Source organism: Corvus hawaiiensis, chromosome Z (assembly GCF_020740725.1).
Source record: "Corvus hawaiiensis isolate bCorHaw1 chromosome Z, bCorHaw1.pri.cur, whole genome shotgun sequence".
NCBI classification, from domain to species: Eukaryota; Metazoa; Chordata; class Aves; order Passeriformes; family Corvidae; genus Corvus; species Corvus hawaiiensis.
Window position 1 is genome coordinate 10652242 of NC_063255.1, and position 19100 is coordinate 10671341.

At 37.8% G+C, this 19100-nt stretch overlaps 1 protein-coding gene across 3 annotated transcripts in view; it reads right to left on the reverse strand.

Annotated features, from left to right (window-relative positions):
• The window catches only part of GHR (growth hormone receptor), a 154297-nt gene that overhangs the window by 80620 nt on the left and 54577 nt on the right, over positions 1-19100 (reverse strand). The gene's annotated exons all lie outside the window — the stretch shown is intronic.

Here is a 19100-nt window from a genome sequence, read left to right on the forward strand (position 1 = left end):
AAAGAGGGGACAAAAGAGTGGAAGAGATTGCTTAGAGGTTGTGGAGTCTGGGGGTACTCAAAACTCTTACGGACTCAAAGCACAACCGCATTAATGAAATCTTGCTCTGAGCACAAGGGTTGGACTAGATGATATCCAGGCATCCTTTCCAACCTCAGTAATTCCATAATTCCACAATTCTGTACATTTACGTATCTAACTGAAAAGTTGCAGGCAGCAGGCAAAAAGAGGACCATGTAAACTACATGCTTTGCAAGAAAGATTGCAAACCCTGTGATTGCATGGAACATCAAAAAGGAGTGGATTATATCCAAGCAGACACATAATATGGATTCACAGTCCTGAAAAATGGTCCAGGAGCTCCTGCGTCTCCATTATGCTGGGATACCAACAGACACATCAGAGGATTCCTGGCACCTGCGAAAGCTGGAACCTATTTCCAGGGTATTTGTGCTTATGAGATTTGATCTAAGGAATACTAATTGTCTCTTTATTCTATTTCTCCTGTACTTTATTTATTTCCATTTCCAGTTAAACCACTACTCTACATCTTAACTCAAAGGAAAACAAAATAATTTGTCTGAGATGTATTCTAATTTTATCTGATAAGCACTTTATTTCCCTAGATTTCATCAACTGTGATGTGTGACACTTGCTGAGAGGCTTGAACTACTTTTTCCCAAACCTTTTGAAAATATTTATCTCAAACAGAAGGAAAAATGGACACTTCACATGCATTTTTAAGTTATTCCAACCATTTTATGGCAAGTTGAACATGAGTGAGCAGTGCCCTGGCAGCCAGGAGGGCCAGCCCTGTCCTGGGGGGCATCAGGCACAGCATCACCAGATGGACAAGGGAGGGGATTGTCCCACTCTGTTCTGAGCTGGGGCAGCCTCACCTCCAGTGCTGGGGGCAGCTCAGGGTGACAATATAAGAATGACATCAGATTGTTTAAGTGTGTCCAGACAAGGGTGCCCCAGATGGTGAAACGCTATGAGGGCAAAACTTATGAGGATCATCTGAGGTCAGTTGGCTTGCTCAGCTTGGAGGAGAGAAGGCTGAGGGGAGACCTGACAGCAGGGTACACCTTCCTCATTGGGAGGCCAGAGAAGGGGAGGTGCTGATCTCCTGTTCCTGGTGACCACCAGCAGGACACAACCAGGTGGAATGAAGGGGCCCTGGGGAAGTTCAGGTTTGGCATTAGGAAAAGGTTCTTCACTGAGAGGGTAGTTGGTCACCCCAACAGGCTCCCCAGGTCATGGCACTGAATCTGTCAGGGGCCCAGGGATTGTCTGGACAATGCTCTTGGTTATATGGTTTAGTTCTATATGGTCCTGAGAGGAGCAGAGCCCATGATCCTTATGGGTCCCTTACAGCTTGATATATTCTGTGATTCTGTGTTCTTTTTTAGGTTCAAACTTCTTACCTTCAAACTCTACCTCTCCAGTATAACAAGGCTTCACATCTTCAGCTGAAATAATGTTCTGCAACTGTGAACTCAATCCTTACATTCTCTCATCAATTTCCTCCTCCGTGTGGGAATTCCCTAAATTCCTTCAAGGAAATCCTAACAAAACACATCAGAACGTTCCATCAACATTCCCTTTTTCTTCTATTTAGATAGTAAAGACTTTGAATCTGTTTAACCTTTACACTTGTCTCACCAACCTACTCTGGACAAGAGATCACGTTCTAGTTCCAAATCAGAGCCTTTTTTTCCCCCCTCTCAATCTATTCATATCCTTAAGAGTCTAACAATAAATCTTGCCCTTCATGCTTTAAATACTTCACCGAACCACATTTCTGTTCTTACAGACTTGGCAGTCTTTGCCTCTTTGACATAACAATAACCGGAACATTTTCTTAGCAGCACTAAGCTGAGTAACAACTGATATTTTTTTTGGCACTCATGATAGGGATGAAAGATGAATTTATGTTTTCCACTGCATTATGGTTACAAGTATATATGTGGACAGGATAGCTCAGGAGGTCTGCACTGCAGTACAAGGCCAAATATAGGAATTAATACACCTCTTTGGCCCTTTAAAAGAAACCATCAGTATTGTAAAGGATGTAAACAGGCAAGAAATCCAAGCAATTTCACTGGACAAACAAGACATCTCTTTTGGTATCCAGAAATTCAGACTGCCTTCTAAAAGTGAAATATGTCATATTCTCAGCTACAGCTAATTATCTTCTTGTGTTGTAGGAATGTTATGAAGAATAGTTTAGTCAATGTCTATAGAAAATATTTTGAGACCTGGGCAGATGGAAATCCAGAACTCTATTAGCTGAAACTGTTGCTGACATGTCAGTAACTTAAAACAGAAAGTCTTTTGATAAATTATTAGGAAAATGCCAAGTACAAGATTAGAAAAAAGATGTATTACTGTTCTTATGTCCGCACTCAAGGGACTAACAAGCTTTAAAACAGCATGGACCTAAAAACGTTGTTTGAAGTCTTGTTTATAATCAAGGTAATAGCCAGTTAATTGAGAAAAAGTACATAATGGATTACCGTATCTGATCATAATCCATATGTGGAAGAAACAATAAGCAGTAGATTGCTCTTTAATGAAACATAAGAGATACTGAGGAATTGAAAATAGAAATAAGGAACAAAAGATCTTTGACAAGGCTGAAACAGAATGAAAACTGGAATTTACTAGAAGACGAATAATATTCATTTTTAAAAAATCTTCATCACTTCAACACGCTTTTCAAGTACACAGATTTCTAGGTACAAGTAACTGCTGACCTGTGTAACAGGAATACAGAAAATTAGGCAGTGCAGGACTGTCAGACAATATCTGGTCCAATCCCATTCTTCACAGCCAGATCAATTAATGCAATTAATGCAATTCAATTAATCTCTCTTTTGATTAAATATTTCTCAATAGGCACATAAAAGGTCAATTGATATGTAAAAACAAATCTATTGATATTAACTAAAGCAAGAATAAAAACAGGTTCGGGGAAATAAGATTGTAAAAAGGGTGAAGAAAGAAAATACAAAATTTTCAAAAAGCAAATACAGCATATTAAGAAAATCACCCAATAAATGTATGTTGCCAAAATTATCACTGGTCTAAGAAAAAACATAGTGTATAGAATGACTTGGCAAACTGTTAATACAGAAACATACGAACAGTACTTATTGAATCAAAAAAGCTCATGACTAACCAGCACAGTGGGTAAACATTTTAGGCTTTGAAGTACCGGGTTTATAATTTGGAGATACAAATGTTTTTTTAGGCTTACTGGTGCCTTAGTATGTAAGTCAGGCAAAGATGAAACCTCCATGACTCCCATTTCCCCCCTACTTTTTGAAATAGTGCAACCATAGCACATTGTTCTTGAGAACAAAGGAGGGAAATTTAGGGGATAGCAGCACATTTACCTTATCTCCATCACTGCTATGTTTGAGTTTAGTTTGGCTGTTAAGTCTTGCAGCTGCTGCCCTAAGCACTCCCAATTTTTAAATGACTGGCTTTCCAAGTTCTGCAAATTGGTGACTTTCAAACAAAGCATTACCCGCAAGTGGTCACTTTCCTCAACCTTCTCTTCACTAAACAGCAAATACAAAAAGCCCACTTTGTTGTCATATCCCAAAACAGTTACTCTGTTTTCTGCCTCACTGTCACTTTTTTTTCCTCAAAAAAGCTAACACTTGCCATTTCAGCTTAGCCGGGTTCAGATTTCACTGACATGAGAAATGTAACTCTTCATGAGTTACTGAGTAGCTTGAGTTTCACTCAAAATTATGTAGCATAATAGGCTGATCTTTCTAAGCTTTTGAAGTACATTCTCAGCTTTTCAGTCCTGAACTGCAGTTCCTCAGAGCTTTTGCAGAGTCAAGAGAATCTGGACATCACTTGGCTATGCAGAGCAATGCCTAAAAACCCACACCAGCTGAGCATACAGCTCCAAGGTCTGCTTGACCGGTGCTATCAAGAAGGAGCCCCTGTGAATAGATTAAGCGTTAAAGAAAGGGGTTTACAGAAGTTTGCTAAGAAGAAAGGTGCTGAAGTCTGGTGCAGGAGTGAAAAGTGCAGCTGGGAGGTGCACATGCATGTAGGGCTGAAGGGCTAAAATGCAGCCTTTCCACCCACTCTAGATCCCCAGCCAGGCGCTGAGTTAGGCATCCTTGAGTTAGGCATCCAGGCCTCACCAGACATTCCTGCAATATGCTGAGATACTTGTGGCCTCAAATACTGCTGGAATAAGAGTGAGTGTAGTAATCATGTTCAAAATAAATATTTTGTTAATATAAAGTACTGGTCTTAATTTTGTTCATCAACAATCACCACTGAGCTATCATGTAACAGGCAAAAAGAGTCACCAAGATTTACGTCTTAGTTGTGGCTTTTCTATTGCCCTCTGTTGCAAGCTACATATGTACTTTATGTATTTTCATATTCTAAATATATTTCTATTCTGCAATCCTCCACAACTTTGGAAAACAAATACTCTTAATGCTAGAGAGCTGTCTGTTTAACAAAGCCACAGGAGCCATATATGCTATGGCTTATAATAGCTGTTTTCCAAACTCTAAAAATTGCTTAAGAAACATTTCTTTGTTGGTTTTAGTCTTCCCTTTCTTCATGTCTTCAAAATTTGTAGTTTCTAAAATCCAAATCTGAAGAATGACCCTACAACGAAGAGGCTAATAGATCAGGAAAAAAAAAAAATCTTTTAAAGGTCTCAGGCAAGGACACTCAACATTTTATTTCAGAGCCAAATGTTTCATCTAGGGAGATCTCAAATCCAGTTCCTTAACTCAATAAAGATTTTACATGGCATTACTGGCCTGTAACATCCATGGAAAGAGAGACCCAGAAGAGATATTCCAAGGAAATAGAGACCCAGAAGAGATATTCCATGTCACAAATTCTGAAGCCTATACAGAAAAGACACTTTACAGTCAATTTTGTATTTTTCTTCCATTCTATTTTAAATATTCTATTATTCTATTCTATTATTACTCAGATCAATAGAAGAAGGAACACAGCTCCAGAATTCCTCCATGGAAGTCAATCACAATGAGGCACTTGGGAAATCTGAGCATTTAATTCATACCCTTCCATTCATCTTTCCTAGGACTGCATGGGCTTGCATATATGTATACATTTAAATTAAAGGATTTATGCATACAATACAAGTTTCTGTTTCATTTTGCAAGTTCTTGTCATAGCCATCATTTATTTTCTCTTAAATTCTTCTTCTGATTCTCATGTACATTTGCATCCACACTGCCTCTTTAGCTTGAAGTCTTTTTGATACATCTCAGGAAAAGAGCAAGACAACACGTTATCCAGCCGATGAAAAACAGAGTTCAACTAAAAGACCATCAGTATAAAAAATTAAGGTTTCTTTACCTGTGGCTAACTAAGGAACCGAAAGTATCTGTGGCAGGAATTTTTTTTTTTGTATGGGGTCAGAATTTACACAGGAATGGGATGGAGAATTTCTCCAGAGTGTGTTTAACCTGAGTTGTCAAGTGAGAACACATATCTTGTGGAATTCACATTTCCAGTCAAGTACTTCTCCATTGATTTAGGCTTGTTTTTCCTTCTAAAAATATTAAATCAACACTCTTAAATCAGACTCAGGAATTCAAAGAGGCCTATTTTCAGGGGCTGGCAGGAACACCACTGATGGCAGGACTCAGCTTCCAGCCTGTAGCCGTTAGACTGAATTAGGAATATAAATTTACTTATGTATTTACACACCTATACTTATTTCATATAGGTATTTATTGGCTATTCTCTCATGTTTTGTTATACACACCAGAAATACTGAATAATTGCAAAAGACAATCAAGTAAATTTACTTAACACTTTCAATTAAAAGAAATGGAGAGGGCTTCCTCTTCTCATTTCAGTATAAGAACATCATAAAGGTTCGCTGCAGAGATTCCTTTATGCCAAATCAGATAACCTCTAATAACTTCCTTATGAAACAGTTATAACTTGATGGTAAATGAAGTCATTAAAAACAAAAGGATTTGCAGTTTTCTTGCATTTCTAAGATATGTTTACTAATGTGTTTGTAAATCTAATTGCCTCAATATAGAGATGACTTGCAGTCCTATCAAGGACCCCAATATTTACAACAGGAAAAGAACCTAAAGCAAAGAGATGTGGGGTTTTTATATAATATGTATTGTATTTTTTATATAACCTCACTTTATTTCAGAAGTTTCATCATAATGGACTAATTGATGCTGGCAATAACTGAGTAGAAGATGTCACGGAGAATGCTCCTGGGAGTAACAGCTACTGATTCCCACAAAGCATGTGCATTTATACAGATGAAAATTATGTTTCCTTGTTCTTCCACATAATGGTAAGTTTAATGCAGAGTTCATTTATACTTCACCCATTATTATAAACCTGAGTCCTCCTTTTCCATTACTGAATGATTAATTTAATGAAGCTCTAATTTTCTTTGTCAGTGTTTAAGAACCTAGACTAAGGGATCAAGGGTTTCACTTTGTTACACTGTAAGTCTTTGAAAAGATTATTTACAGGCAGCTCTTTCTGTAAGCAGTTCTGTACAGGGCACAAAGGAAAATGAAGCCAACTTCCTGGAAATAAAACCTGAACATGATTTAAGAAAAATAATATACCAAACTCAGAATGAAAAAAACAAACTATACAGATAAACAAAAAATAAGTTTTACTGAAAAGAAACCCTCAGTTAAAAAAAAAAGCAGTATATTTCAAACAATTTTCAATTCAACTTGTTCTTCATAACTCTGGTGCATGCTACCTTGCCTTGCCAAAAATAATGAATCAGAACAGTGGACAGCAGTTAGATTGCCAGCGCAGCATGAATTACAGAATAGATCATTGTCAAACTGAAAACTGACAATAATGGTCATAAAGATAAAAGTAGCATTTCACGATTTGGTCACAGATCTGAAAAAAAACTGTGTAGATAAATGGTTTTGTGCAATCTTTAGACTGCTTTGTTTCCTTCTACAGTAGCACTAAGTCCTCAGACCACATGCTGATATCAGAACATTTCAGTAATTTTATGACTTGGAACTTCAGATCAATCAATGATTTAACCTTTTTATGATACATAGCTTACTTTGGTAGCTGATTATTCAAAGACCTAAAAAAGAAAGAAACTGTTTCCAGCAACTCAAGTTGCAATTGCAGTGTGAGAAACTGATAGTGCTTCTCACCACAGTGAGTGCTCTTCTCCAAACTCATGAATTTTGTATGAAAATTTTCACATAAAATCACCCACAAATACCAAAGCAAGATGCAGTTACCATGCCATGAATCTGTTGTTTCTGAGTATCAGCCTGCTACAGAGAGCCCAGCAGACAGAATAAGCTATACCCATTCACTTGTGAGAGCCAGTTCATAGAATACTGAGGTAGGATGAGATTTATCCTGCGATAGCATTTCCCACCAGTGGCAATCCATTCCTGTAACCACTGCTGAAGTGAGGTCCATCAGGAGAAATCACCCCAACAATTTACTGATTTACTTTGATAATTTACACAGGAAAGCCAGTTTCAAGCTAACAGCACATCCTCTGTTTTTTAAAGCATACTATAGACCCACTCCTTCAGTACGTCCCAGCTGCCTCAACAACTGCAGCACATGTCAAGATTGCAGCATGTTATGTCCCTGAGTCCCATCCTTCAAAAGGACTTCACACTCTTGATTAAAGACTCCTAAGAATCTTTCAGCTGCTGGATGAATAGGGCATGGTGGGTCCTATCACATCTCTGAGAGCTAGACTTGTCAATAGGGAAGTATTGTATGAACAAGGACATACCTGAATGAGCACAGATGGATTCAACTCTGACAGTGCAAAAGAGAGGTCAAATGACACTCCCTGTGTATTAGAAAAATTAAGTGAGAAGAATGAAGAGTCTAAAAGAGCCTGGGAAGAGGGTGTAATGAAATGTGGAGAGAAATTAATAGAGTAATAAAATATTATTCACTATGTACTCTTAGCTCAAAGGGACAAGGATGCACAGGCAGGGAGAGACCCAATGCTGGTGAGGTGGCTAGATGTCAGGCACCAAAATTTGGATTTCTTATTCACCATGAGCCAGAAGAAAGTCTATGACAAAATTTTCAAAATAATCAAGAAAGATTGGAAACAGACCAACAAAACTCACAGTACAGCGCAGTCTGTACTGATCAAGAGCCCATCTCTAGGCTGGCCCACAGATCAGCTCTTCCCACATGGGTGAGGACTCAAGGATAGCATCATTCAGACAACATGGGTGGTGTCGTTCTGCTTCTTTCCTAGGTATTAAAAAAGGGCTTCAGGGGCATTATGGAGAACACTGAACAAACTCTGTGTATCCTTTATGAGTCAACATTCAAGCCATTCTAAGGCAGAGCCCAGGAAAGAGAAGGTAACTACAGGACACATCAATCTCCTGCTTAGTGAGAGATCTTGGAAAAGTGCAGGTAAAATACACCAGGGAGCTGCCAAACAGCTACTCCAGATGGGCCACTGTCCCAGTGCTGCCACAGGGTCACCCGCCAGTATAACTAATCTAAGACTTTTCCCCTCTGGTATCTTTCCTTTTGGAGCAAGGAAGAAAGGAGTGGATTAGTGTTGAAACAAGATTTCAAACAAGAAATCTGAAGATTTTTCTCATGTATTAAGTATAGGATTTTTTTTTTTGGTCTACTTTAAGTCCTTCATCTCCCTTCTCTTGCTCTCTGTCCTACTACTTCTCTCTTTCTCTCCTTCATGCTGTCTTCTGACCTTTCACTCTAGGGCTCTACCTTTCCATTATAAATGTGTTCAGTATTTCTCATCCTACAAATTCTCTGTTCTGTCAGCCCAGAACTATTATAAGTCTTTCTACAATTTTCACCTCAAACTCATCAAACCAAATGCATCCACTCACTATAAGTCTAATCATCCAGTTTTTGGGCCTGACTTTAAAATACAGATTTTTTGCACCTAAAGAAAGTTCCTAAAGATCTGTTTTTGGAAAAAAAAAAATCAGAATCTTAATTCTGCCCCTCAGTCTCCTTTGCTCACTGTTCTGATTGAACTCCACAAATCTGTGGTTTTTTATGATGGTTTCCATTTGAGCTCCTCACTTTCACACTCACAGTGCTCCCTCCTTCCCTCTTGTATTTTGGAAATCTCACCCAGAAACACCAGCTTTGCATATATGTAAAATCCTCTGACTGAGGATACTCCTTCTACCTCTTACTCCAAATCAATTTCTCCTGTCACACTGAAAAATACAGTTGGGAATAAGTTGAAAGTAACTGTAAACTCAAACAGAATTTCACAGACTTGAGATGCAATAAAAGTCTGCAAAAATTTTCTTTTCTTCCCCCTGAACTTAGTACCTACTGCAGTACAAAAAGGCAGAGATTTGTTTAAAAATATTATTTAAAATTTGACCTAAATCTTACTTTAAAAGGTTAAAGGACAGCGGAAAGTGAAAGATAATATTTGAAGGACAAAGCAAATTTAAATTAATCACCCCCTCAAGTAATAATAATAATAAAAAAAAATAATTCAAGGAAATTCTTGCCAGAATATAAATTACTTGAACGGCTTAAAGCTGCACAAAGAAGAAAATTTTGAAGTTAAGAGTTCATAAGCCACTGATCTCATTTTTAGTGAAAGATTGCATACAGCTGAAGCACAGTTTTTTTATTGACATGTCAACACAAAAGAACACAAAGGGAAATTTGAAGTGTCTATCTGATATAATGAGTTCTTTATGGAAAATTACTTTGTTTCTTTTATTTGATGCCAAAATAATAGTAAATCAAGGCAATCAGAAGACGTTTCACTACCATTGCTTATACTTTGATAAGCACAAACACCTAATGCTTTTAAATGATAGTAGCTTTCTCCACACTGAGAACAAAATCACACTAGCTTCTGATTAATCAAAACATATCAGTTACTCTACTGTTAACTGCTTTGAGATATAGACAGCATCTATCTATATTACTTCATAAATATGCATTTATGAAAATAAAATGGCAGTTGCCTACCTTTCATAATAATTTGTGCTTATTATTAGAATGACTGCTGTATTTTTTCCTCTGAGATGAACATTTCCATGCCATATACTTATGCAGATGTAAATTTCTGCAGAGAAACATTTTAAAATGGATTTTCTTTTAAAAATATTTAATTTTTTTTAAGAGAAGAAGAGCAGGTACAAAACAAAGTAGAGTTAGTGAAATGTGATAGGCAGAAACAACAGATTAAGAATCCCAGAAAATTTCACATTATTTGTGACAGATGTAGGCACTAGCATCCTGGAAATCCCAACTCCCACACATACACATCGTGGCCATATGATGTGCTCAAGGGGTAAAAGCATCGCTGGCAAGATCAAGGTAGAGCTAAGCATTAGGAATGCCTTATGACAAGAGACACTAACCCAAATGCCACTCACTTCAAATGCAGAATAGTGATTTTGGCATTACTCATACAACTTCCCTCATTTTTAGACAGTAAAAACAAACTGGTAGGGCTATATATACATTGAGCCAGCAGTCCAGTCACTTCCCAGCTAAATTCTTCCTTTGTCCTAGCTCACAACTCATTAAACAAAATCTGATTATCTTCAAGTGCCATTTTGTTAAACACGCCAGAAAGAAACAAGGCCCCAGAAGCAGTGTCAGCTACTTTCCCCACCCCCCACCATACAGCAAATATAGAGTATCTACAACAGGAGTAGGGCTTCCTGGGAATAGCCTAAATCTCAGTCCTACCGACACCAACAACATGGAAAACAACTGAATATGTAAAATAAAAAGTTTGAAAATGGGAGCTATTAAGACTTCATTTTTAAATTAACACTTACTTCCCCCTACACACTACCTGAAATCTTTAGAGTGTGGTATTTTCCCCTCTGACTCAAAATGTTTCTACAGATCGCTCCTGGGTCCTCTGATACATTAGTGAAATCACACAAGGGCAGAGAATATATTAGTTCAGGTATGCTGGAGTTGAATTCTGTTCTTAAAAGTAAAAAGGAGAAGCATCTATCATACAGCAAAGAAGAGGACATAGAAAATGCTCTTTTCGTTTCCAGTGCTGACTAGCTAATTATGCGTATCTGTAACTTATGAGTAGCTCCTAACATGGAAAATCACCAGTGCCTGCTTATGCATCATTTACATGGAGAAGTGGACTCAATCCTTAGCTACAAATCAGTGTAGTTTAGAAGAGCTATGATTTCAAAGATATTGCAATACTCAGGCATGTTCCCTCACTCCACTCTTACTGCCCTGGGTTGCTGAGAGAATGGTCTGTAAAGCACCACTGCAGACTATTAGACAGATGGCAGAGTGATCCTGGACAGAAAATGGGGCATTTGTAATGAAAAGCTGAAAGTTCTGTTTCCCACAATCCCTTTGCATGATTTACAACAATCATGGTATTTTAAAACTGGCAACCGCAGACCAGAATGCTTGATTACTGTTGTTTCAGTAGCACAATCAAATTACCCCTTTTGGGCTTTTACAATTAACTTGTTACATGCATATGTTATCACTTCCTAAACAGTAATATTATCAGATGAAAAAATTCAGCAGGGAATAGCAACAGGAACAATATTGTGAATATAATTCCTAATCTGAGCCCCAGTGAGAAGTCCTTTATCATAATATGCATTTTATGCCTAAATATAATTTTAGAAACTTTTATAGTAATCTGTTCTTTTCCACTCCAGTCCTAGAAAGGGAATGAAGGAAGGTCTTTAAAAATAAACATAAAAAATTCCCGAACACTAAGATAATTGCATGTATGTTTAAGTAATCCCTCAGGCTCTCAAAGGTTTAGTTAAGACTTTAAGCTACGAAGAAACCAACTGCCAAAGCTAACTCCAGCCAGATACCTGCTTCTCTGCCATGTTAGGATTGTGAATTATGGCAAGATCCCCATGCATGATGAATCAGCCAGAAGTGTAAAAGGTCATTCTTTTCTTAGGCTCACTTTTTGGATGAGATTTCTCATCAACATTAATAAGCTAATTCCACATGACTAACATGCAGCTGTGAAACACACAGAACATTACAACAAACATCGCTGCACTGCTGTCACTGTGGTATTACACTGAGCAAGAGGAATGAAGAATAAAGCCTTCTTTATGCATCACCTTGAGGAACAAGTGATGAATCACACCAGGCAAGCAGCCTCACAGTACTTACTCTGTAAAACAAATGTACGGAAAAAAGGTGGGGTCACTTGGCACTTTTATGAAGGAAACTGGATGTATTATAAGCTGCAGATCTAAGAATTTCAGTGAAGGAAGTGGATGGTTCATACTAATCAGATCCTTTCCTATTGAAGCAAGGGGAACCTAAAATGGCATTGTAACACTGGCAGACATCAGCCCATGTTTACACACTGTCCTGCCCAGCCGTGGGTGAAAAATGAGCTGAATGTTGTGTGTATGCCCTCTGTTGCTGCTCAGATCCTGTCCTTACAATCAGGTTTGTTTTATTATGGCTCTGACCCCGGAGAGACAGCAACCCCTCAGAGGCATATTGACTGCTTGTTTACTCTGTGTTTGGGATTTCATCCAGCAATCCTGTGCCTTACTCCTGTTAAGCCCAACTTACATCTGCCTAAAGCATTAAGAAAACAGCCCAGAACACCAAACCTTCGGCAACAGTAGTTGCAGAAACTTCTTGTCAAAACAAAGGTTTTGCAAACAGTATCACTATTAGCTGCTCTTAAACGCAGCAGCAACTTAAAAATTTGCCTTCCATTAAATAAATATGATGACTTAAGAAAAGTTATTGCACTGCTATGAGAAGATACCAACACCCAGGTGAGCAATATCAGCCTCTTCAAAAACCTCCCTGGTGCTGGCAGCTGTGTGGGCATGAGGGTCTGCTGTACTATAAAAACCAAATACGTTCTTGAAGCCACCAAACAAGCCAACGGTGTTCATTTAAAGAGCATTACTATCTTTGGAAGCATTAAGAGATACTGATTTGGCTTTAACTGCAGGAGAAACCTGAAACAGTTAGGTTTATACTAGAGAGCAAACGTGTTGTGACCAGATCCCTACTCAGCTGAAAATTATAACGGAGAAATACAACATCACAGAAACCTATCTGGCTTTGCCGCAGCAGTTTTGAAACAAAGAATGAAGAACTCAAGTGAATTTCCCTTATTTTCTCTAAAGTTCAAATGCATAAATGCTTAAGAAGTTTACATAGATGTCAAGTTTAAATAAACCAAGTCAATACAGGAAAAGAATATTTGCACCTTTTAGAAAAAGTTGTAATGGTGAAGAGAAGTCTTTGCCTTTTCTTAACAAAAGATGAGCAGAGCCCTTACACTTTTGCTTGTGGGTCTTTTCCTGCTCTTCATCTGCCATTTACTTATTTTATTCTTACTGAAAACATCAGGGATTCACAATCACATTAAACAGTATTCAGCAAAAAAATAAGGGTCTATAATATTAAAAAGGAGAACTTCTCACAATGGTATAGACATAGCTCGAGAGCCTGACGAATAACAGACAAACATTCTTAGGCTTTTGGAGACAAAGATTTCACACCCACAGAATTATCAGTGTTTTTCAGAGTAACACTTGCAATTCTTGGGCTTGTTATTTCTAGCCCAAATCTTGAAGAAACTCACGTGCTTGTTCTTTGTGGAGAACATGTATTTCAGGTATTTCAAAAGCATAAGAAAAACACGCCACAGAGGTACAAATTATTATTTGTTTGTTTACTATCACCCACAGCTCTTTTCAGGTGTATTCTCTTACTCAAAATAAATATTGGTATTTTGATACCATATTCATACAAATCAGTTTCTTTTATTTATATTCTTTTCCATTTAGGCAATCCTGCCTTGAAAGCCAATTACTTGCCAGCTGCCAGTTTAGAAAGAAAACACAGAAAAATGCAAATTAATTGCTATTCAACAGCCAAGGAAAATTGCTCATTAACTATAGGTCATCAGTATGAATACACTCAAAACTTTCACAAACTTTATTTACCTTCTGTGCAACTTAAACTTTCTTACTGAAATGCAGAGGTCTATCGTTGTCTATAGAGACTGGGCTTGTGGCAAACTAAGTAGCTCCAACAGAACTACATGACTTCTTTATTATTGTTCCACCCTCCAAATTATTTATAAGTGAAATTCAGTAGCTGCGCCACCTGCACCGGGGCAGAGTGTTTTGTCCTCTCTCTGGACTGCACTGGGGGACAGGTGCTGGCAGCCCTGACAGCATGGGAAGATGGCACTTCCATCAGGTGCCAGAGGAGGCATCAAGAGCCACTCAGCTTCCATAGAAGCAGCATACACACAGTGTGTAAGATTCTGCACAATATTCCAAGGGATTTTGAAAGATATACTGGAAAAAAATTATTGATCGCAGGTATTTTTCCACTGCAAACTCATGCTGAATACAGCTCATACTTAATGCAGCCATCTTGTTTTAAGAAGCACCTACTAAGTTCAATGTATATCATGGGTTTTGTTTTGGTTTTATTTTATTTTTGTACTTAGGTGCTATTTATGCATGTTCCAGTAGTAGTAGATACATATACATAAAAGCACTTAGACCTGAAAGGTCACTTTCTGAAAACCTGGACCATTAAAGCCAAGCTTTTATGTTTTTAGTTTGACTATTTTATTTTTAATATAAGATGGAACCCCACAATGTTTCTGAGGAAGCTGCTTTGTATTTATAAGCTTTTGCATCCCCTTTACTCCAGGCATTCCTAGATACAACTGCCCAGTGACACAGTGGTGGCCATCAAAAGCTGAGGTAATGCAAGCACTAGGTATTATGATTTGAATACATTACTGCACTGACTGCCAAAATCACAGGACAGCACCAAAGTGTGCACATAAAATTCAAAGTGTCTTCATGTTAAATATGAGGTTCTGGGAAAACAGACCTTGCTAAGAGTAATTGTAACATATAAAGATTAATTATGTTATCGAGAGAGATTTCCTGGTTTTGATACTACCAGAAACCAATTATACAACATAATAAGCACAAGAAAACCCTTGTGTGATGTCTCTGTTGGAAACCCATTAAAAACAGTTTTATGCAGTAATGAAATTGAAACTAAAATGCTATTCTCTCCTTTTAAACTAGATCTTCACCAACTCAAGGCTTTCCTCCTATCCAAAATCCTTGGTCAATTTGGCCTTAGCATCAATCAGGACATCCCTTCTCCATCATAGGAATTCACCACGGTTTTGCTTTTTACTCAAAAACATCAGGTCTTCACCACCAGATTGCCAAAGCCATAATATCCTCCATATGGAAAGGCAGAGGAGGAGCAAAAGGACAAGTATCACATGTCCCCACTTGGGCTGGGTCTCAACCAAACACGGGAATGTTCCCAGGCACATTGCTCCTGAAAGAACGATCATCCCTTTTCCATGAAGCCTGGTTATCTCACCATGGTCCTTGGCAGAGCCCTGGCAGGTCCCTGGCTTGGGTCAAGTCCCACAGTTGAAAACAATTCTTGTGTGTTTTAAGAAGAAAATATTTTAATAGTAAAGAAGCAGCCATTATGCAGGTCCCAGTTCCAGATATGCTTAAAGTACCAATCCACAGCTCCCAGGCAGCCATTTCCACCTGCTGGAGAAACCAGTCTCAGAGGGATGCTGCAATGCCATTTTTAAGGGGCTGTGGTACAACAGCAGGAGCACTACAGCCACGCCTTGTCACTCCCTGACCTTAGTCCAAATAGCCCTGCAGTTCCCCCAAAATACATTGTCCAAGGAGGCTCTCTTGCAGAAAGGATAGAAGGATGAAAGCCAAGTGCTGGTGTTCAGCAAAAGCACTTATTGAAAATACTTCTGGCATGGCAGGATGCACAACTGGACAGTACTGCCTGGCCCTGTTTCACACCGTCACCAATCCCATGGTGCTGTCAGGAGTGGATCCCAGTGAAGTGATGGGGAACTGCCATGTGAAAGAGCCAAAAATAGTTTTTAACATCCTGAAAAGAAATGCCAATAACTCTACTAGTTTTGAATACTGTCAATCACACTAGTTGTCAAGCCACTTTCAGCAGAGTTGCAGTCTTACTAATAAACAGAAGCTATTAACAAAGACCAAAACTGTGGAGGTTCATAAGAGGGATGACAGACATGCTGGGAATGACAGACAACAGAATATGCAGAATGCAAAATTCTGAGAGAGAAAAAAAACAAACAAAAAAAAAGCCAACCAAAAAACCCAACCAAACAACAAAAAACCCCCAACCAGGCCTTTTAACAGACTACAATATCCCTAAGCTCAAAACTGTTTACCATACTGGTGGATGTTCAAAAGAGTTACAAAATACTTAAAACTTTCTATTATATTTGAAGTATTTTTCTGTAAAGGAGGGGATTTTTAACGAATTACATTTCTCACCAAATACATTATATACCAATATGTTAGGTTGTAATAACAGCTGGGAAAGGAATGCTTAGTAATGGTTATTATTTGTACAGAGTGATGGTAAAATAAAAGTGTGCTGTATATTTGTTTTGCTGGCTTTATGACTACATATGTCAGAACAAGAACAGTCCACTTTGGACTCAGGATTGACAACTGGCTTAAGAAACTTGTAAAAAAAGATTCAGAGTATAACTGCCCAGCCAAAATACATGTGAGATGCACGAAGTGAATAAGGGCATAAACCAGTCTCCAAGCACACACAAACCCTTGAAGGGACACATCAAAATCAGAACCTATTTCTCAAAAAAATGTTACTTAAATTTAGGTTACTCCAACTAAAATATCCTGTTAGATTTTATAGCTATTTTTCTAATTTTCCTAGTGTATTTGTCTTCCTTGTTGGTGTAGCACTGGATATAACTGTGACATAAATACTAAAAGTTAGTCTAAAATGCAGAGATAAGAAGAGAACAAAAACCACCCAGCAATAAAGAGAGAATAATAATTACTTATTAATTAAACTTTTACTAAAAATCAGCAATTAATTCTTTTTAATGCATTCTTTTACAAACTACCATTTCTCAGGTCATTTGAAACAAAGCTTACCTCCCACTAGGCATTTCTATATCAGTTAATGCAAGTCATATAAAATGATAACTAAATCAATTTTTAGGTAAAAATACATAAAGGGAAAACAAATACAGATATCCCTGCATAAGCTGATTACTTTGCAACCATTAAGTAATTCAGCACTAAAAATCTAACTCCTGAAATATACACAAAGGGAGATAGGGAAGAGGAAAACATGATGTGAATGTCACCACTGGATGATTTATGTCAAGCATTATCCATTCTCTGATAATGGCAATCAAATCAAAACCTCTAAGGGAACACTAAAGGTGAGTAGGATGAAAGTACAACTCCCATCCCTTTTGCAGACAGCTGCAGAGCTGGCTATGGTCTGCACGATGGGACAAGGTTCAAAACTTGATGTCTGCCCAGTGTGTGCAAATATAAAGCAGTAGTAACCCTGAGGACAGGGAGGAGAATGCCATCTCAGCCTTGTAACTAAACCTCACTTTCTGCACAGGTAAATAAGTAATAATTAGTTTATAAAAATCTGATGATACAGAGAGTAGGCAAATTCTATGTCCTTATTTCAGGGTGGCCTTCCATCAACTGGACAAAAATGACATTCAAGATCCACTCCTGAGATCATAATCAAAACCACCAAATGCTTTACAAGTAAAAAGGCAGACAAGGGTTTTGAGACTTTAATAAAACTCACTCCATCAAATAAGAAAAGCAATTATCAGAAAACTGAGACCAAATTAATGTCTGGGGTTTTTTGGTGCCTTTTTTTTTTTTTTTTTTTTTTTTTTTACTTTGTTTGGTTTTTTTTTTAAACTAAACTGATTGCAGCAATCAATAAATAAGTTTCAAAGAGTTCTTTCAGTAAAGACCAGGCCTAGCCAACAGGTATTACATTAACAGTCATTATCAATTAGGGCTCACTGGGAACACACATTATTTACAAAGCAAGAGTTCTGGGAATCCACTTGTGTTAAAAGAACCTCTGTACTGCTCCAGAGTGATGTTAGCAAAGCTAAGTGCTGCTTCATTAAGTGCAGTACGTACACCTCTTAATGGAGAGCAACTTTAATAGTCAGAGGGAGTCCATCTTTACCATCTAGTGTTGGATAAACACATTCATGTTAGGAATTTCAGAAACAAGGGAAAACATTGTCCATTTTTCTTTTTCTTTTTTTCTTTTTTCTTTCATTTTTTCTTTTTCTTTTCCATTTTTTTTCCCCCCCTTAGAAAAAGACATCATAAATAAAGGATCAGGGTAAACTGAACATTCTTCAGAGCTACCAAACTCTTTCAGGCCTTAGCAGGTATAAATGTAGTGAAGGAAGGTTAAAAATGACAAAATATTTCACCCCCTGAGACCCACCTCCTCAATTCCGTTCAGGCAAACATTGATCACTCTAGTTTATGATGGAAATAGCCTCACACGGGAAAGAAAAGAGGACAAGTATTTCTGATGAGTCATTTTGTTATTTCTCAATAAATCCTTCTCCTCCCTTCTCTAAAAGCCTCTTCCAGCAGATACAAACATCAGAAACATATTTATTAAGTCATATGTACTTTTCAAAAGGCTGCTCTTTTAACATTTTGGTGATAACAAAGTGTGCAAGTTACAGAAACACAGAAACATCACCGTAGCTGCATTCGACTTGAAGACACAAAGGAAACATATTAAACAAAACAAACCTCTGTTCTGGGTAATCAAGATTTGAAGGATTTGGGGTTGGGTGCAACAATATGAGCCATAGGTGACAAGGAGATGAACAGCACCACTCCCTGTAACAAGAGAAGGCTCTGAAATGCTGTTAGTATTTACACTAAGACAATGAAACACATACACAAATGAATATATCAGTTTCTTTTGAGAGGAAAACATCTTAAGTAGTACAATTAAAAAGATAAAAAAAATCTTTCACTGCAATCAATGAAACATAATTGTCTCTCCTTTTAATTAAAGGCCACTTGTCACCACCCCGATGTGACAAATAAATTGCAAAGGGCAAAACTTTTTCCCAGTTCAGTGTTCATCTATCTCCCAATGATAAGTGGCATTGAGTGTCATTGAAATGGTTTGACTGTTGCTTAAAGAAAAAGTAGGAA